This window comes from Manis pentadactyla, chromosome 6 (assembly GCF_030020395.1).
Source record: "Manis pentadactyla isolate mManPen7 chromosome 6, mManPen7.hap1, whole genome shotgun sequence".
Taxonomy (NCBI): Eukaryota; Metazoa; Chordata; class Mammalia; order Pholidota; family Manidae; genus Manis; species Manis pentadactyla.
In genome coordinates this window covers 27,313,144-27,335,401 of record NC_080024.1, presented here as the reverse complement: position 1 = coordinate 27,335,401, position 22,258 = coordinate 27,313,144, and positions in this window count along the sequence as shown.

Here is a 22,258-nt window from a genome sequence, read left to right as displayed (position 1 = left end):
TCCAGCAGAGACACTATCCCAGTTTCCTTACTCAGGTTCCCTGCTTTTCTTCTCTCACTGAGTGACTTTCCATGCTATCTCCCATCCTCTCTGTAAGCAAAGCAGATTCCAGAAACATCCTTTGTCTTTGATCTGGTGAGCCTTCTTTTATTTGCTAAAGCAGCGATATTCCTCTTTAAAATGCACTGTGATCATTCTGAGGACCACCTTTGCTTAATATATGTGTGCTGCACTATATTGGAGGTCTGGCAAATATGGGGTAATCATGTCACTGCTTTTCTTTCATTTCCAGTCTGGCAATCAGATGGAGCAACCCCGATTGCCCTTTTGTGAACCCAGTTGTCGAGCCTGAACTTAATCATTGTATACTAGGCACTCTATCATCTCTGCCATCATTCTTTCTGCAATGATGAAATCGGGCAATCAAATTGAATTGCCCTCCCAAGATTTCTCCTAGTTATAGACAATGTAAACCTTCCTGGAGCTACCCAAAATAATGAAGGTGGAAATTGGAACCCAGGTTTTAAGAGAGAGAAAGAGAGGGAGAGAAAGGAGAGATAGAGAGAGGTCACTCAAAAAAAAACCACTGGGTGGCGCAATATTTGTTAAAATTGAGTTTGGAAAAATTGTGTTAGGATTTTGACCTTGAGGTTCTAATTTTTGTTTCCTTTCTAAATAGTCTCTCAATATTCAGTTTTTATGACTCATTGCCTTTAGATTAATTCATCTGTAGGTAAGGTCATCTTGCCTCTTTTGATGTCTAAAGTACAGTTGCTGTCACCCCTGTTATTCTCTGCTCCAGCATGTCAGCTGTCAAATAAATAAATCACATTTAAAAAATATGATTACCCTAGGTAAATTATAAGAGATTTCAGGTTTCAGTTAATCCTACTATTGGTTATGATTCTTCTCCAAAAAGGGTCCCTTGAAATATGTTCTCTCTGTTAATTGTCTATTTTCCTTCAGTGATTTTGGACACTGTTACTTTTTAAAACAAATATTTTGTTTTAATATATTATTCACTTCTGAGTACAAAAAATGATGCATAAGATTGTCATTTCTTGAAGCATGGATTGCATTTTATCAAGATGCATAAAGCACACATAGTGGTCCTGGTCAGTTTAAAGAAGTATACTTCCAAATAAATGTCATATTCTTTGGGAGTCACTTAATATTTGGAGAAACCTGGTTCAGTAAATAAAAATGAGTTGGTATATTCTTTTTTCTTCCATTTGTTAGTATAAGGAACTATTACTTAAACATGTCCATTATACAATAAACACTGTAATACCTACATTTAATTATGTTATATTCCAAGAATGGAAGATGGCAGATAATTGATAGACTTTCATGATTTTTTATATTTTGTATATTTATGCTTATGAACCTAAACTGTCTTCCTTACTCTTCCTCTTTGACAAGATTCTAGACCTTAGCTTAGGACCTCTTGCCAGTTCATTTAACCAGTTTTGATGACATACACATATATATTTCAGAGATTCAATAGGTCCTAGTGTGGGAAAAAGAGGAATATTTCCTCCTTGGGGAGCTTCAATTATAGTGGAAGGGACATGGAACCTAACGTCACATGTCTTTTTCTCTCTGAGGAAACACTATGTCTCTCCCCCTGTTATATCTGCTTCGTTTAAGATCCTGATCTTTAAAAATCGGATTAACTCTATGCTTGCATTCAGTTAGCTCACTTTTGTGGTTCTTCCGTAAGACCCTTAGTTTCATTTCTTAAATATATTGGTATATATATTTGCACATCACTCTTTATGCTCTTTAGGAACGAATAATAGAGTTATTGCCTTTGGTCATATAATCGTCTTCCCAACTGACTACCACAATGAAAACTGCAACAATATCCCTCGTGCAGCCCTTCATCCCCTGTTGCATTTTTCTCCCTTTTCCTTAGCACTTACCAATTTCCATCATACCATACATTTTTATTTATCATTTCACTATTTATTACGCCTCAGTGTGCTGGAGGGAAGTCCTCTTTATAAGTTTGGAACACTGGTATATCCAAAGCATCTACAACAGAGCCTGAAACACTAGCATTCAAAAATCTTTTTAAGGGAGTAAGTGGGAAAAATCACGACATTAGTGGATGAATTAGAAGTGTTTAAGCACAAGGAAGTCTTTGAATTCTGTATTGACTTCCTTGTTTTATATATTCAGTCTTCCTTTTGAATATTTTTTTATTTGTACTATAAATCATCTTTTCCCATGGAATCAGTATTTTTTTGTAATTTCCATTAATGGATATACATTTATTTAAAATAGGGACTTGTCTCCTACTTCCTTTGAATTCTGTAAAGCACTTAGCAGGGAGCTATCAGCTCTTAAATGCTGAGAAAGAGCCTGTTTGATAAATTATACTTGTATTAGTGTTAAAATATGCTACATTTTAATCATTGGATTATTTTTAAAAATTAGATTAATAAATCAATATTGCCTCATGGCCAAAATGCTTTGACATGACTTTCTATAAATTGACTATAATTACTATAATTTGTACTTCTAAAAATGTAATAATAGAAGTAATTACACTTTTACCTAGTACTCTTGAAATTGTTATTCTAAATATAATTGGCAAATAGAGTATTTCACAAATTGCTATGATACTCACATTCACTGAACACTGTCTTGCCTTGCTTACCATACATGACATCTTTTCTTCCAACAAATTTGGTCCACACAAAAGTATACTGTGATATACGTTTCAAACAAAGAATGAAAGAGTCATAATTAGCATATTAGTCTAAATTATATGAAATGTTGAAATTTTATTACTTTTTTTAAATGGTTCAATCTAACACCTGAGAAAGTTATAGAAGGATGCAGAACTGAGAAGAGTAAGTTATACAAACTATCTCAGTCTCCAGGGCAAGTCTTCAATGACCACCAATTGAAATATGATGTTTAAAATTTAATCTGTGGCACCTTTCAGAATATTAAAAATTATTAGAAGCATGCTTCCAAAAGCTATTGACTTCTTCTAAAACCACAAGGTTCTATGTATGGTACATTTGAGGACCTGAAAGTCTTCTACAAACGTTTCTTGAATTCCTTGACAAATTCAATAGCAGGTCTCTAGATCTCATTACAAACTTTTTTCCTCAGAAAATACATACGAAATAATATCAATAAAACGCGTATACTTTGGGGATCTCTGATTTTGTAAGATGAATAAGAACTGGTTAGAAGTTAAAAGACAATCACTAAAGCATCAAAAGGATAAGTTTATGTAAATTATTTTTTTCATAGCAGATTATGAAAATTAACTATATACCATTAACAAAGCTGAGTTTTCCTTTATAAAAAATAAAACAAAAATGTTGAGAAACTCATGTAAAGGATTTTGAGAACAGATGATGGGCAGATTTATTATTGAAGTACAAAAGTTTCCCTCAAAAATAAAAGCTTTGAATCACTTGACTCCTGACCCCAAATTGAACTTAGATTGAGAATGAATGACAAATATTAAGTATGTTTATAAGGAAGCAAAGAGCATACTGATATATGGGTCAACCACCATCACCTTTAACATCTTCACTGTGATTTTGATTAGACTTGGCCTCCAGTGGGAAGGATGAATGTATTCTAAGCAAGTAGGGTGAAAAGTGAGATAAACTAACTGGACCACTTTCCAGTTGCTCTTGAATCGTGCTTTAATCCTTCTGAGTCATCTTCATCAAAATTTGGTTCCACAATTTCATTTTAAATCTTATGGTGATGATTTTCTCTAAAATTAATTTATATTCTTATCCAAATGTAAGAACAAAATACTTTTCAAATTAGTTTTGGATTGTGCATGGTTTTCAAGCTCAAGAATATTTGTATTTCACTGGAAATTTTCACAGGTAATGTTAAAAATAATATACACTTGTTCTTCTTTATTCTACCAGTGCTTTTATTTTACTCATCAGGACTTATTTTAGTGATATAAGTGGAAAAAGAGAGATATGGGTGCTTACTTTGGGTGCAGCAACTTAGTGAAATAGGTAGCTCAAAGACCACATTTAGGTTTGTATACCATTACAACCTAGTATGCGTAGGAAATGACAGTACCCAAAGTTCTGTGTTGCTCACATACTTTCACCAAAGTAAACTGAACCAAACTTCTTTTTTAGAAAGTGTCATGTTAATTGCTATTATGAAAAATAATTTCTAGTTAAATTAATCAGATCATAATCTCATTACACTTGAAGAACTATGTTGGGAATAAAGAGCTCTCCAGGTTTTGAAAAGAAAACTATGATGGTAAAACAACTGAAACTCTCATATATTGCTGGTGGGAATGTGAATTAACATGAACACTTTTGAAACTGCTTGGCAATATCTAGTTAAACTATATGTATGTCTATCTTATGATTTCATAGTCCAAAAGAAATAATAAGAGAGTTATAAGAGAACTGAGTACATATATGTACCTAAACACATTTACAAAAATGTTTCTGAGTAGCTTTATTCATGATGGCATAAAACTGGAAACCACCCAAATGCTCATCAACAATAGAATGTGTTGTAGTACCTTCACATAATGGATTACTACTCAGAAAAAAGAAATGAAGAAAAACACACAAAAATTACTGTACATACAACTACATAGATTAGTCTCATAGTCATAATGATGAGTAAGAGAACCAAACGCAGAATACATACTGTATTATTCCATTTGTATAAAGTTCAGGAACAGACAAAACTAATATTCAAAAGTAGAAATCAGAATATTGTTTACCTCTATCAGGATTAAGCTGGAAGACAGTGTTAACTAGGAGGAAGTACAACAACCTTCTTAACGCGGGATTCATGAGTGACACGGTGGGGTGGCACACAATGGAGATGTGTGTATTTAATTAATGTAAGTTATACTTCAGTAATAATAATAATAACAAGATTATTGTGCTATTGGTTTAGAAACTCTGTTTACCACAAATTCTAGGATCTACAGTGAACAATATGCAAAGGGGTTCTTATATGAATATATATTTTGCAAATGTGCCCTGTAACCATAGCTGCATAAGTGAAAGCCTTATGATGACTATGTGTTTGTTAAATAAATGAGTCCTAAGGGGATACTTGCCTTAGAAAGAACAGGACATTTTCTATGGGCTTTAAATAAATAAATAGTGACTCCAAAGTAAACAGTGTGTCTTAGGAATATAGCAACAAGTGAAAGCACCGTGACACATACTGAACTCTATTATGACAAAAGAATGGACAATTCAGGTACTTTCAAAACTGTATCCCACAAATCCCTTGTTCACTGACATCACCATAATCACTAGTTTACTTTGGGGATCATCTTTTCTTCCATCCCAAATCTTACTCTTCCTTTTTGGTCCAATTAAAGTTATGCACCTTTTTCTAACAGCTTCTAGAACTTCCCTGGCACAGAGTGCCACAAAGCTCTTTCTTTTCTCAGAATCACCATGATATTTTATTTTAAAAACTCACCATCATACTATAATGCCTGATATTCTATATGGTGTTGGACTGGTCTTTAGCTGTTTATATTGTAAACAGTATTTATTCTAATACTGACCAGTTAAAAAAAGCATAAAATATTACTTTAATATAAATGATTACCTATAATATAGCAACCTCTTTGAACACGTTTTATTCAACAACTTTGAGTTATGAGCCTTCATTTTGCACTTGAGGAAAAGGCCTGATTAGGCTTAGTTATATGCCAAGGACACACATCTGGTAAGTGGTAGAGCAGAAATTCAATCCCTGGACTTCTGAGGTAATGAGTTTGTAATTCAGCCTAACACTTCTAAAGTATCAAAAAAGGAGAGAGAAATTAAACATGGAATTAAGGATTTTCCATTTTTTTAGGACAGGTACTTTAAGTTAGACTATGTATTACTCTAGGTGTGCATAAAAGAATATTAGAAATAGAATTTTTACTTTTAGAATTATTTCAGATTCATATTCAGGTATATTTAAGTAATGTATATGTTTGAACACATGCATTCCTGGAGTTGAGGAAGACACTGTAATTTTATTTACTATTGATCTGGTCTATTCTTGGAAGAGAATATAGAATCACACGAGAGATATATGCTCTTGTGGTTTTAAAGACTTCATTGTTTGGCAATTTTTTTCCATGTGTATTTTCAAACATCTTGTTGAAATTAACCTGTGTCTTAGAAGTATATTATAATAGTAAAACACCTGTCTTACAGAGTCAATCACTACACTCAATTTTGTTATATCAAGTTAGAAATAATAAAATGTCATGGTAAATCTTAAAGGATACATCAAAAAACATTATATCAATATCATATTATGTAATACATATCTTGTTGAAATTATTTTAAATTTTTTATAGTTAAATTCTGAGTGTGAGTGTGATTTCTTCTAAATAACTCCATTCCCTCCATCAAGTCTTTTCTCAAATATTATCTTCTCAGTGAGACTTAATCTGACCATTGCATTCAATACTATATTCTGCAATTCCTATTCCCAATCTTTTATCCTATTTTGTATACTATTCATTTTCTACTATACTATATAATTTACTTATTCGTTATGTTTATTCTTTATTGTCTGTCTCTCCTTACTCGCTTGTAAGCTCCATAAAGGCAAATTCTGCCTGTTTTGTTTACTAATATATGCCAGATACCTAGAACTAGGCTTGGTACATAACTGATACACAATAAGTATTTACTCGACTCATGCATGCATGACTAATAAATGAAATATAAGGCAAAAACTCATATAAAAAGCATGAATTGCCTTCTAAAAAATCTGAATTCTGAGTTTAAACAATTGAGTACATTTAGTTTCAGAAACCACTAGGTAAAACATTTGATGTATTTAATTTAATTCATGTACTGGTTAACTATTAAAATACACATGTTTTAGGCTCTTTATCTTTGCCCTATTTATAGCCATTTGGAGTACACTGCTCCCTTTACTTCATATTTTTTTTCAAAAAGTTATCTATGTGTTTTTATCATTTTCTTACAAAAGTTCTACCAAGTATTTTACATGCTTGTGAATCCTTAGTTATAACTTGTATGTTTATCTTCATCTTTCTATCACCCAAAAGCTGATACAAACTGCTTTTTTTCACCCCTGGAAACACAACCAGCCTGTGGGGAAACCATATTTACAGAAACCAAATGGGTAAGCTATGAAAGAAAATTATGAAAATTAGTGTTGAAGAATTCTCATTCAATAACATTTTCATTTAACACTCAGTCAAACAGAATCATCTTCATGAGTATGAATTTCTAGGCTGATATTCCTGGAAGTAGGAAATGAACCTTAATTTTATTGAATGTCTCCATAAGTGGGAACATTACAATTTAATGGAAGACTGGATAATGACACAAAATCAAATGCCACATTGCATGACATTGGATCTAACACTCTGATTTCTTTTTGAAAAGTACTAAAAGAAGTTATTTTGTTTACTACTTTCCAAGCTCTGAAGATTAAGTTATCTCAGTATTCCAAACTTCTGTCATTCCTTCAGTACACAGCTACTTTGTAGAAATGGAAAGCTGCAGTACCGAGAAGCCAGGGGTGCCATTCCATTTAAATTAGGCAGCATTTAACCTTAACATTAATACTAGATTCTTCAGAAAAGGATTAAATTCTACAATTTTTAACAGCATTTTCTTTCTGTGTTTAGTATTTCCAGTTCAAATCGTAAGACATCTATTAAAACAGTTTAATAAATACAATGTCATTTTTGAAGATTTACATATTAAAGGAATTTATTTTGTGAATAGCCCAAACCCACATTCTGAAATGTTATGAAAGCCCTACTATACTGATTCTCTCTGCTGTTTAGGAGAGATAACCACCAGGATGTATATATATAGGGTTTCTTAGGTCCTATCATTCCTCTTTCTCTGTTTTTTTTTCTACCAGGGGTACACCAGAGATGAGAGGAGAGAATTAATTGGCGATGTGGGTATTAATAGATTGTTTATATAAAACAGTTTATCAGAACTACACACACTCTGAATATACCCAATGGTCTATCTAAATGGGCATCAAAGCCCTAAACCCTCCTATTGAATGGAACCAAAGATGATGGATAACAAATCCCTCGTGAGAAAAGAACAAAGAACTGTAATGGAGAGTGGGACCACTTTCATGCTTCATCCTATCATCAGCTTTCTAAGCTACAAAAGATTCTAAAGACATATTGGCTTTTAAACTAAAAGGAAATATTATACATGATCAATGTGGATATATTTATGCATATTTTTTCTCCTCAGTACCATCAAGTTGCTCTGGGAAGAGCTCATGTGGGAAGGATTCTGTATAACAATGTTTGAGATTTTATATATATATATATATATATATATATATATATATATATATATATATATATACACTATCATTTTCCAGTTTTGTGGCTTTTCCTCCCTTTTGTTCAAATAGCAAACATATAATTGAAGAAATAATATTTTTTAGTTTAATATTCTGGAAAAATAACTCAAACATTTTTTTTCCACCTACTGCAACTTATTTTTCAAATGGATTATGAAAATAAGCTCTTTACAAAATCAGCCATTGTAAGTATCTAGGCCAATGAATCTGTGTGGGAGAGAAATTTCCACATCCCTAAGACCATTAATTCTTTTCTTAAACTGCTACATGCTTGCTGTTTTTCTTCTTCCTCTCCCATTCTCTATGCCTTGCCTACTCCTTTCCAACTCTTCTTTCTCCTTTTACGCCCAGACCATGGTCAAGGAAACCATGACCCTGAAAGTATTTAAGGAATCATTACAAAGGAATATTTAAGGAAACAGGCAAACTTTCCCCTACTTAAGGCTTTGATTTCATGTTAGTTGAGGCCAGACTCCATGTGCTTTGCACCACTTTCTTCCTACAGTATGGGGTGGCTTCTTTTCATTGATACACAACAAATAATGATAATTCATTTTGTGGATGTTTTTTAGAAACAAATTGAATTGCTGGGGACGTATGTGGTTATTGTGGTCATTCTACAAAGTACTACAGTGTGATGTCTATTTATTTTGAATCCATTAGAACTAAAGAAAGAAAAGGGAATAGAAGCCCAGCTTACAGATACCTTCAGCTAAAATGCCTGTGAGCACATACATGCTAAATTAGAAAAGAGCAGGCGGTTACTTGATGGCAAAGGCTGACTATAATTTTCTTATAATCTCACGTTTTAATTTGGAGCTGCTTAATAAGATGTGTGAATGAGTGACTGGCTGGTAAGAGAAGAGGAAGTGAAATCTGTGTTAAATGTGTAAATAATGCACAAAGGGAGAGCTTGGGAAATTGGCACTTAGGATATTCCACTAAAAGCCAAGTGCAATGAAAGACAAACTTATTTTTCAACAGGGAAAAAACTACAAAAAGGTGAGGGGGATGTGAACATGATACAACAGCACAGTAACAGTAAGATGATGGGTCCAGTGCTATTTGTGCATCGCCTGAAAATAATGAAAACTGATGGCATATGTTAGGACGGTAAGACACTCAAATCAGAAGCTAAAGTATGAATGTGGAAGAACGGTAGAGAAGAGCTCGAGGATCAAGAGCTTTGGAAGAAAACAGTGTTTCATTTATAACCAGTGAGCCAGTCTAACAGGTGAGGCGGGCTGAGGCACTTGAAAGATCTTATTCAGTGGCTGGCATTACTGAGTGCCCAGCTGGGTCTGAACAAGAGTAGTTTTAAACAGGGACATTGTTCTAAAGAAATCTTAAGTTTCGTGTGCCCTCCAGTGCAGCCTTATAAATCCTGAACAGCATCAATATTCACCAACCATCTGCAATCAGTGTTACTAAAGAATTTTCTAGACACAGCAAGTCCTTGACAGGGAATATTTTATTTTGGATGTCTGGCTCTCTACTCAGGACTTATCAGTATTGATGATATGCAAATCAGTTGAGTTCAGTCCCATCAACAGCATGAATTAAGTGCACCCTATCATGAGGATTATCGTGGAAAGAAAGAATGTCACCCTCAATGTGCCTATGGCCTGGAGGTGAACAGTCAGCAGTCTCTTAGTGAGGGACAGTGAAAAACAAGAGTATTTCATCACTATTGCCTGGCTGGTTGTATTTTTCTTTGTATTAAATGCTTGATTACTTACCTAAAACATCTGTGCTCAGGATAATTTTCTTTTAAACATCTGTGCAGCCAGACAGGGGATTCAAAGACACATTTTAATCAAGAGTCCCTGATACTGCACAAAGGCAAATAATAGGAGAAAACAATCTCAAACTGTGACTAAAATAAATCTCAACTTATATTAAGAATGTATATTTCATTAAGAATTGATGCCCTTTAGCATAGGACATGTCTTGTACTAATGAGGGTAGATTTGTGACTCCCTGTCATACATTCTAAGTAACTCAGAGTTAGTAAAAAGAGCTAAAAGCCCCGGAAACATTATAAAATTGTCTGACAAATTTTCAGAAAAAGAAATCAACTTTGGTTTAGGATGTACTACCTATGACTGATACTTTTCAAAACTTACAAATCACAGCTGGAAATATCTGATTAAAGGAAATTCACATATCACTCATTCTACAGTGTAATTTTAAGACACTTTCCACTGAATTTGCTATCCCTCCAAAATAAGTTTATCCAGATAGCTTATTAAGACACCATCAGTAAAAAAGACTTTTAAAGCCTGCGTAATAACAGATGAAGGAAAATGGTGAGAGTTTTCTTGAGGCCTAATTACAAGTGAACTGGTCAAGCAGTGGGCCTGTGTCAGGTGGTTGAACTGGGTATTTATGATGGTGGGAGTTGAAGATAACCGATATGTTTACACAGGAGACAAGTCAGAGGTGCCAGGAGTCTTCACACAGCTGTTAGAAGTTTTGAATTAGGTGGACATACAAAATATTGAATGAAAAAAGGCATAAACAAGACAGCATCTCTAAGGCCAGACATCCATCCAGCCTATATGCGGGGAGGAGAATGGAAGTGAGTTCAGAGATAGAAGGAAAAAATGTAAATGATGTGAAGAACAAAAAAAAAAAAGGCTTTCATGTTATGATGATCATGTGTCCCCAAAGGAGGATTATTAACACAATTATATGCACCTGTGGCTCAAGACATGCCCACCACAATCTCCACCACACCCAACAAAAAGTTACAAAGTGAGACCCTGCAGGGTTATGAAGTGACGTCCGACCACCACTCCACAGCGCCATCAGGGCGGGAGACTGGCAGTGGAGAACACAGCTGTGGCTCACACCACTTTTTCTGGCCTCCACAGAGCTGTGCTAAAATGCTGCGCTTCATCATGGGGTGAGTCGATTCCAAAGTCCAGAGGTAGCCCAAGAGTCTGCTGTGTATCTGTTAAACACACCACGTATTCCTGGTGCCACTGGATCATGGAATACACTTTGGAAAAAACACTACCAGATAGGATCTTTTAAAAAATAGGAAAAATTATTTGCTTACCAAACGCAAAGGTGGTTGTCTCTTGTACCCCAGTGAAACTAGAAGGGGTTCCAAAATGGGGGGAGGGGTTTCAAGGATGATATTGTGTGTAAATATGAATTTCTGCCAAGAACAATTTGGTGAATTGTCACAATGTCTTCTATAACTAAATATTACATTAAATTAGAAATTTGCTTTTTAAAGACCATAACTTATTTTACTATTTGCTCTTATTTTATTTATTTATTTATTTTGATATCATTAATGTACAATTACTTGAAAACATCATGGTTACTAGACTCCCCCTATTATCAAGTCCTCCGCACATACTTGTCTTCTCAGGATATACTGCCTTTCCCATGTCCCCCACTGCTACATTATGTGTACTAATCGTAATGCCCTTTTTTTCCCCTTATCCCTCCCTTCCCACCCATCCTCCCCAGTCTCTTTCCCTTTGGTAACTGTTAGTACATTCTTGGGTTCTGTGAGTCTGCTGCTGTTTCGGTCCTTCAGTTTTTTCTTTTCCTTTCCTAGTTTCCCTTCTTCATTAGCTACCATCAGTAATAACAGGTAACACCCAGGAAAAATGTTGCCCTAATCAGGACATTTTAAGGTTAACTGGCTTTCATTTCACACTGACAGTTGAGGGCTATTCCTAAAGCCAGGAAAGGATTCCAAAATTGTACTTAGGACATACTTTAAATAAAATCTACAAACACTGCACATAAAATTATAATACTGTCTTCATCATTCTTGCCATATTCCATCACCGAGTGCAAGTTTTGTGCTTGATGCTTGTGCACTGGTAGACACTAGAGGAAAGCTTACTTTTTCAACTGTAAAGCAACCATAGGGGGAATAAGAAGAGCACTTTGTGTCAGATCAAAGTACAACATTGCTTCAGCTTCCACACAGTTTCACAGGGGTTTTCTTTTACCTTGATTAAGACCAAAACCTCCATCAGAGATTTGGGCACAGGTTGGCCAGCACCTACAGGAGTGTGCTAGTAGGTTAACATGTTAAGTATCTTAATATACAAAGTTGGTTTGAAGGGCTTTTGGACTCATTTCAGAGTTTGAGAAATCCAGACCCACTGGAATTTTAGCTTGAGAGGAGCCAATGGACTCTGTTATGAGTTGTCACTCTTCTGGGATGAGATGGGGAAATTGGGGGGCATGTGTTCTTGACCCTAAACTGGATTCAGATGGTTTCCAAAGGAAGCTTGTTCCCAGGAGTCTCTAGAGATAATGAGGGACTTTTAGCAGGTGCTTACTCTGGACATATATAGGTACTTTTTTGGGCATTTAATTGTATTAACTCATTCAATGCTCATAGCACCTCTGTGAGGTAGTTACTATTGTCATCCCCATGTTATAAATTAGGACACCAAGATGCAGGTAGATTCAAAAACTGGATATGAACTCAGTTCGTATCTGGCTGCAAATATGCTTCTAAAATGAAAGTCTTTAGAAAAATCCCCTACATTCTACTACTCTGTATTCTCACATATCCGATAGGCAATCTTAACTGTTCCTATAGCAGGGAGATAGTTAAAGGCCTTGCAGAGGTTGATGTTTGCCATCCCAGTCCTCCAGCTGGAAATTTTAACAACAGGTCCACATCAGTAATGCATAAGATGAATAATTTGGTACCCAGGGATAATGGATTTCCAAAAACAATTACAGTAACTTATTTCTCAGCCTTTTAATTTTCTGAGATGTATCGATAACCAACATCACAGATTCAATTTTTTAAAATGAAAACGGCCCTAAATTTTTAAAAGCTGCCTTACATTTTAAGGCTAGGTGAGAATTCAAGAAATAAAAAGCTCTGTTTTGGTACGTGAGCCAGTGTGGAAACATCACTGGTCTTTCGAGGCATTGGTTTCAGTTTTTTGGTGCTTCATGTACGTGCTGTTTGAATCAACTCTTTTATTAAGTTAGGTATCTTTGTGATTCATGTGCTCCAGCTGAAAGTGGAAAATGGTGTTTTATTCTCTTAAATTACAAGATGCCCAGGAGAAATAAATGAATTGGACATTATGATAAATTGCAAAATATAATCTTCAGAATTACATACATATTGACTGTTTTCAAGTTAAAGCATACTTTCTTAAAAACACTTCTTGTCACCAAGCAAAGTTAGCTTCTATTTTCATTTTGGAAAGTTCATTGCAGCTCTGTTAATCTAAGGTGTTCCTTTATCAGGACCGTAGTTTATTTAATGTGACAAGTATCACATATATTTTTTTACCCCTAGCATCTAGTAGAGTGCTGGTCATAGTATGTATTCCACCAATGCATCTTGTATTGAGTTGGTGGACCTGGGAAATAAAAAAAAAGACATAAAAGTCTAAAAATATTATACCTCTGTGAAAGGAAGTTAAACCAGTAAGTTAAAAATTAGTTTGAAAATTGAAGGTTTGGTCCATTTGATTGGATTGTTTAAAATCTTCAAATACTGATGTGATATTTCTTTAATAGACCTATTTAAGCATATGGAAATAATAACCATAAAAGCTAATGTTTGTTGGGGGCCTATTGTTTGCCTCCATTATATTAGGCACTTTACACATAAAATAGGACTTCATAAGAAAGGTCCTTCTATTATTTCCATTTACAGGTGTGAAAGTCATGACACAGAGAAGCTGAACAACTTCCCCAAGGATAAACTAGCTAGTAATTTAACAGTCTCCATGAACTAATTTGGAATGACTTTCCCCAAGAGCCTAAACTTTTCTGCATATATTTTGAATTCTTTATAGGAGAAGTCCATTCTTGTCACTATTGGAAAATTAAGAATTCTTGAAACAGCTGAAACAGAGAACTAAAAAACCCAATCAACTTTCTTGCTTAGCCCAGCCTGCCCAACAAACACACAGGCATTCAACACCCTTCCTGGATTTTATACAAAAACACAAATAGAGAAATAAACATTCCACCACAGAGCATACAATCACATGCCCTGTGTTCTCCTTTTTCAGCCTGGCTTCCTATGAGAAGAGGACTGGTAGAGCCACCGGGTCTGTGTGCGTGTCTTCCTCACTCCATCCCCACTCCTGCCTTTGCCACCATGGTCAGAAGCAGCAGTCCCAGCAAAGTTTAAAAGAAAAGACTTGCTGTTTCCTGGCCATCTGGGCTATTTTGCTTTCCTTCCCTAGAATTAATGAGATGCTAAGCATCACCTGATTTGGATCTCTGTCCTCTGTCCAATTTATCATTATCTATGTTCTTACAGGGGAATATCATTAAAAAGTGTTAACTTGAGAGTATGAAAAGATACAGCACAAGCAGGAAAGCCTGGAAATTAGACCAAATGGAATTTCTAGTGTGACCCTTAAAAATGAAATTAAACACAATAGGTATGCTCTTTGTAATAGTCACAGGAAGCAAACTCACAACATCTATCAGCCCACAAAGAAACTCAAAGATGCCACCACACCAACTGCTTGACTGTGATGTGGGTACAACATCCACTAGGGAAAATAAATTGTATATTTGCAGTTAAATAGCTCTGAATTCTTTCAGTTGCACTGTTCTTATAGAACCTACTAAATAAATGTAAGAAAAATTAAAATGGAAGAAATTGCACATTTATGTTTCATTATTTTTCACATGAATTTTCATTTTTTAAAGATTACAATTGATCCACAAAATAAAATACTTAATGCTTTTCTATCTGAACTATTGAATTACAAAGCAACTTAGGGGAAAAAACTCAGCCTTTCTTCTGTTCTACATACTTGCTTACAGCAGTAAGACTTGTACTCACATTGTATCTGACAAAGCTTACTTTATCCTCCCCTTTCACATGGGTCCTGTGTCTGAAATATTCTCTAAACACAGAGACTCAGATTGGTCTGCTATTTAGCATTGCTCCCAATAAGCTGAATGCCTGTTTGATAATACTAGTAACAGTAATTATACAAAGATGCTTTATATTTTACTAAGTAATCTCATATCAATTATCTCATTTTCTACTAAAAGCAATGACATCCCAGTTTTGGCTTCTAAACACCACATTTCACTAAAAGGAACCAGAAATACTTGGAAAAAAGTGGGTGGCCCCAGGTCTCGGGCAGGGAAAGTACAAAGAGTCCCTGGATATCTTTTTGCTCCAGAAAGCAGGGAATTGATGAAGATTAATGGGGCTTGTCAAAAGGACACCACTAGTCTTGGAGGGGCTCCCAGTGGCCAAATTTGAGACAATTTAAGCGTCAAATATAATAATAATGGTGCACATCTATGTTGATGGCAGCATTATTTATAATAGCCAAGATATGGAAGCAGCCCAAGTGCCCACTGGTAGATGAATGGATAAAGATGTGGTACATATACACAAAGGAATATTACCCATCCATAAAAAGGAAAAGCTCACCATTTTCAATGACTTGGTTGGACCTTGATTGTATCATGCTAAGTGAAATTAGAGAAAGACAAATACCATATGATTTCATGTATTATGTAAAATCTAAAAATAAAACAAACAAGAAATAGACTCATAAACACAGACAACACACTGTTGGTTACCATAAGTGAGAGGGGTGGGGAGATGGGTGAAATAAGTGAAAGTATTAAAGAGGTACAAACTTCAAACTAAAAAATATACTAGCTTCAGGAATGTAAGTACAGCACAGAGGGCATGACCAATAATATTGTAATATCAGTATGGTAACAGAGGGTTAACTACACTTACCACGGTGAACATTTAGTACTGTATGTAATTATTGAATTACTATGTTGTACATCTCAAACCAATATAATATTGTGTATCAACTATATTCCAATAAAAAAATAAAAAATAAACCAGAAACAAATATAATAATGACGGCACTAAGGTTATAAGACACTGAATAAAAGAAAATCTACAAATCTATAGTGATACCCTAATGGGCAGGGGGAAACAAACAGAGGAAGAGGGAGGAAGGGAGGGGCGAAAGAGGGAAGAAGAGAGAGAACAAGGGCACCTAGAGGGGGGTCTTGAAAAGTCTTCTTTAGAGAGGAATCCCAGTTATTAAGAGTAGAAAGAATGACATATATATTTTTTTCTAATCACCATTGCATCCCCCAATGTATAATTGCCACAGGCAAGAATCATGAATGTATGCTAAAATACTGGGTGAAAGGTTGTTACGAAACAGGATATTCCCATGGCCTCAAAGCATCACTCACAGTTTCCTTCATTATAGAGGGAGAAAGGTACTTCTAATAACTAATTCCTAGAATGTCCCAATATGATCTATTCTCCCCAAAAATATATACTCTGAACCCAATCATGACAAAGCAAACAAAGAATTTCATCATGTGAAATATTCTATAAGACACCTGATCTGGAATTTCCAGAAACATTAATGTCATGAAAGGAAAAAAAAAAAAAAAAAGGTAAGGCTCTACTAGATCAAAGGATTCTAAACAAACATGGCAACCTTACATGATTCTCGGATTTAAAAAAGCAGCAATTAAGGGCATTTTGGGGATAATTAATTCAGGAAATTTGAACATGGCTTATATATTAGATAATATCACTAAATGTTAAATTTCTTGGCTTTGATAATGGCATTGTGGTTATGAGAACGTCTGGGTCTTTAAAAAAAGATGAAACGAAATAGAAACTTTCAAGTGGTTAAGAAGAAAAATGAGTATATAAATAATACACAGTAAGAAAGGGATAACATTAACATGGCACCATGTTAACAAGGAATCTAATGAAGAATACATGGACATACAAAGTACTATTCTTTCAACTTTTCTGTAGCTTTAAATTATTCAAAATAAAAGTTGGGGGTAAAGATATTGTATATGTTCCAAAGGACTCAAAATAAAGTGGTGGAAAAAGGTATACAAAAATTGTTTCGCATTCCACGCGGTAAGCCCTGCAGGAGCTTCTCATAAGGAGCCATGAGAGCACCAAGAAGGATGAGCTAGACTCTTAACTCCAGGCCCCTGAGACCACACCCCTCCACTCTCCACACTGCTTCTGGACTTTCACATGTCCATCACTTCAACGTCTTACCTTTACCTGCCTAATAAAGTGGACCTAATCTAATCTGAAGACCACCTGGCTCAGTCTCAGTCCCCAGTGACCTTTGGATCCAGATTGTCTCAAGATACCAGGACAAAGGACTCATTTTACGGATGACTTTTGGCATTTGTAAACACACTTGTAAGAGCACTAGGTGAGCCTTCCAGCAATGCTTGAGACTGGAATTAGATATTAGATAGTACTTCACTGGACAAGAGCCCTCACAGAAGATTCGCTCTTGAGCCTGATTACACTCCATGACTGGGTTGGAATGTGGCAGTTTAAACAGGAAGAAAATCATTCCTTTACTGCTGTTTACCTTTACACCATCTGTGAAGAACTGAACAAGTCTTTTCTTACCAGATAGATAACACAGACATCATTTTGCTATCAGAACGACATACTGGACTGGACTTTAGTCCTCTTAATGTAGCCAACATGGTCACACTGCATGAGTGAGCAGGAGGATGCCCTAAGACTATTGTTTGATCTCATGACAAGAATTAGAAGTCAAAGGATTCAAAGATTCAGATGAAACCTCCACAGTATTTTATTGAAAGCATTTTGAATTAACAGTGAATCTGAAATCATAGATTTTTCAAAGCATATTTACTGGGTGTTACTTAAAAATATTAAATTTGTTTTATTAAGACATTGTTTTTAGACTAATTTTAGGTTTATAGCAATATTGTGGGGAAGGTACTGAAATTTCCTATATACTCTCTGCCCCACACATGCAGTCTACCCTATTCTCCAAATCACCCACTAACGTGGTGTATTTGTCTAAGTTGATGACACTACACTGAGACATCATAATCACCCAAAGTCATAGCTCACATCATGGTTCAACTCTTTATGCTGTATATTCCATGGGTTAGGACAAATGTATAATGACAGGTAGTCATCATCATAGTATCATACAGAGAATTTTTACTTCCCTAAAAAATCCTCTCTGCTCCACCTATTCATTTCTCTCCCACCTCCCCTGACTGCTAACTCCTCTTACCACTGATCTCTTTACTATCTCCGTAGCTTTTCCTTTTCCACAATGTCATATAGTAAGAAGCATAGAGTATGCAGTTTTTTTCAGATTTGACTTACAGGAGTCTTACAGTTTTGTATTTTACATTTAGATCTCTGATATATTTTAATTTTTTGTGAAGTGGTTAAGATCTATGTCTAGATTCATTTTTCTTTTTGCTCTGCATGTCCAATTGTTCCAGCACCATTTGGTGAAAAGACTATCTTTGCTCCATTGTATTACCTGTGCTCTTTTGTCAAAGATCAATGATCATACTTATGTGGATCTAGTTATGGGCTCTCTATTCTGTTCTATTGATCTGTTTGTCTACTCTTTTGTCAATACCACACTGTCTTGAATACTGTAACTTTATAGTAAGTCTTAAAATTAGCTGGTGTCCATCCTCCAACTCTGTTCGTCAGTATTGTGTTTGCTATTCTGGGTCTTTTGAGTTTTCATATAAACTTAATAATGCTTGTCAATATCCACAAATAATGTCCTGTAATTCTGACTGGGAATGTATTGAATCTATAGATCCAGAACTGACATTTTAACAATATTAAGTCTTCCTATCCAAGGACATGGAATATCTCTCCACTTATTTAGCTTTTCTTTTATATTTTTGATCAGAGTTTATAGTTTTCCTCATATAGATCTTGTATATATTTTATTAGATTTGTACCTAAGTATTTCATTTGGGGGGATGCTAATGTAAATCGTTTCATGCTTTTAATTTCAGATTTTACATGTTAGTTGCTGGTATATAGGAAACCAGTTGACTTTTGTATATTAACCTTGTATCTTGCAATGTTGCTATAATGACTTATTTTTCCAGGAGTTTTTTGTAACTTCTTTTGGATTTTTCAGATGATCATGTCATGTGCAAACAAAGACAGTGTTATTTCTTCCCTCCCAATCTTTTATTTTACCTGGCATTTAACAACTACATCTTTACCTTTTTTCTTCTTCTTAACATACTAGCCAGAATTTCCAGCACTATGTGGAAAAGGAATGGTGAGAGGGAACATCATTGTTTTGTTAGGTGTATGTTTTTTGTGGATATTCTTTATCAAGTTGAGAATATTAGATTATTTTTAATAGGTGAAAAGAAAGGAAAATATTTTCTGTTAAACTAGAAGATTAAAAAGGTATTCATTCTTCCAGTGAGAACCTCAATAACAATACCCAAAAACTCCCTTACTGATCCAAACAATCCTTACTTCTAATGTACATATATAACAGCTAACTACTATTAATTTCCCTTAGGAGAAGGACTAGTGATGCACTTATATTCTTCTTTTGTTTTACTTTGCATTGCTTAATAATTTAAAAACATCAGTACCAGAGGCATAGGTTTTTTACATGTAGTCTATAATACATTTACCTTTAAAAAATTTTAGAAGGCAGGTTAGAATATTTGAGGGTTTAATATGCCAAAACAGGCTGTAGTGTTTGTATGCCAGATTATCTCTAGCTAAAATACTTCTTTCTATTTTGATTGTTTCTTCCACTGTGTGTTTCTTTTTAATAAACCAGATTATGTTGCCGTGTGTGTGTGTGTGTGTGTGTGTGTGTGTGTGTGTGTGTGTGTGTGTGTGTGTGGTGGTGGTGGTGGTGGTGGTGGTGGTGGTGGTGGTGGTGGTGGTATGTGTGTGAAATGTCTATCAGGTTGAGATCTGGCACCCTTTTCTGGTCCCTCTGTTTCTCTAAGCAGTAGAGGGCAGGATTGTTGTACTTAATATGTGCCAGACTTTGCGCTGAGCACTTTACAACTCATGAAATATAAGTTTGCCTCTACTATCTGAAAGTGGTGTTCTTATGAAATCTTTCATAAGCTGAAATGGCATAAAGTGAAGAAGCAATTACCATTCATTTACATGGAAATATTTTTGAGTGTTCCCAGACCCAAAGCATAACCTTTCTTAAGCTTTTCTGACACCTTAGGACAGACACATATTGCTAACAGATGCACAAAATAAATCAAGATAAAGCACACAGATGCTCACAGACACAGTTCTAAGCTGTGGGGGCTTGATGCTGAGATGCTGAATACAGCTCCCAGGAAAGGAGCTTGACAGGGCCACTCTCACTGATCAGGGCATGCACTGCCTCTATAAGGCCAGTTGCAAAACATACACTAAGTGCTATTCTTGCTTTTCACCTTTTCTTATAAAGGTGAAAATCCTCTTTGCATTTCTTTTGGCTAGCGAAAACAGGTACTAATGTAAATCTTTCCTAAAACCAAATTGGTATAATGTGAACTTGTGGAAAGTAGGGAATACCTGTATGTACAAAGTTAGGAGGCAGGTCCTACTATTATTCCCATTTCACAGATATTGAAACTGTAGCACAGAATATTAAATAACTTGCCCAAGAAAACAATAAATAGAACCACAAATCATCAAAAGGAAGAATACTTTAAAACAATTTTCTTTCCAGTTTCTTCTCAAGCAGAAAATCTAGTGTTCCCAAAACTAGCACCATTAACAGGATAGTTAGAACACAACTGTCAAACCCTGTCTGCTAACAAATAACATGCATTGAGAAATGCAAAAGTTGAGATATGACTAGATTCTTAAATTTATTTTTGAGTAAAGGATGGGAGTAGAATATTGGCATTCTCCATCACATAAAGAATATTTGATACTACGGTTTCTTGGCTAGCCCACAGAAATCCATTTAACTCATAACGTGGTTGAAACACAGTACAAATCTGAAATATAAGTGCTTTTGGGGAGCACAATGAGTCCACACTGACGGCTTTATGAACGCTGAATGGATGAGTAAAAGAAAAACTTAAGTTGTAAAGTGAAGAAATACTTTTGACTCCTTTGTTTTGAAGACTTATAAAAAAACATCTTCATTATCAGAAAATTAGGACTTTTCCGTAGTTCTCTCTGTCCTCAATGCTTATTTACCTTACCTCAAGTGAAACTTTAAGCCCCAGTGTCAATAAAGAATCCCCTTCAGGTCTTTCCAGCCTCCCAGAATTTTCTATAATACAAAACTGCCTAGCTCTCAGACTCCATTAAAACTCTCCCCCACAGAAGCTCCTACCTGAACTTTTAAAAAAATAAATCAGCAACTGAGCCATATGGATGTTTGCTAGTATCCAGCTTTCTCAGAACAGATGCATTTTTAAAAGGGAAACAAATCCTTCTTTATGAGATGTTTTGTGTCAAATGAACCCCAATGGTTGAATTCTAGTTAGTAAGAGAATCAAACAAAAGAATAGATATAAGATCATAAAATTAAGATAATCATGATTACAGTGGGCAAAGAGCACCCTTTTGCTATCTTCTTGTAAACCAGGACTGAACTGTATTTGCCCATACAATGACTAACCTTAAATTCTGACACTTCAAATACTTTTTGAAACAAGACAGAGAATAAGTAAATACATAAATAAATGTGTGTGTGTGTGTGTATACAGACTGGCACCCCTTTGTAGTTCAGTGCCTGCATGAAGCATTCCATGCATGGATTTTACCTGTTATTACCTGTTAGGGTGTTTACCTGTTATTAAAATGAATATGTTTTTAATCCTAGAATAAGCTTTTAGACATTCATTCATTCTTCCTCACTGCTACTCAGTAGCCTAGTATGGCAACATATATACTTACTCAACAGTGGTACCATGGTTATACCTGTCTGAATATTGTACCCTTGGGGAGAGGGCGAGTGGAGGGGAGCAGGGTACCCACCCACAGCTACAATGCAGGACACTTACAGTGACTGATGGGCTTAATTTGGAGGTGACAGAGTAAGAGCAGAGGATTCCTCCTGGAGACACCCTGCCTGCCATG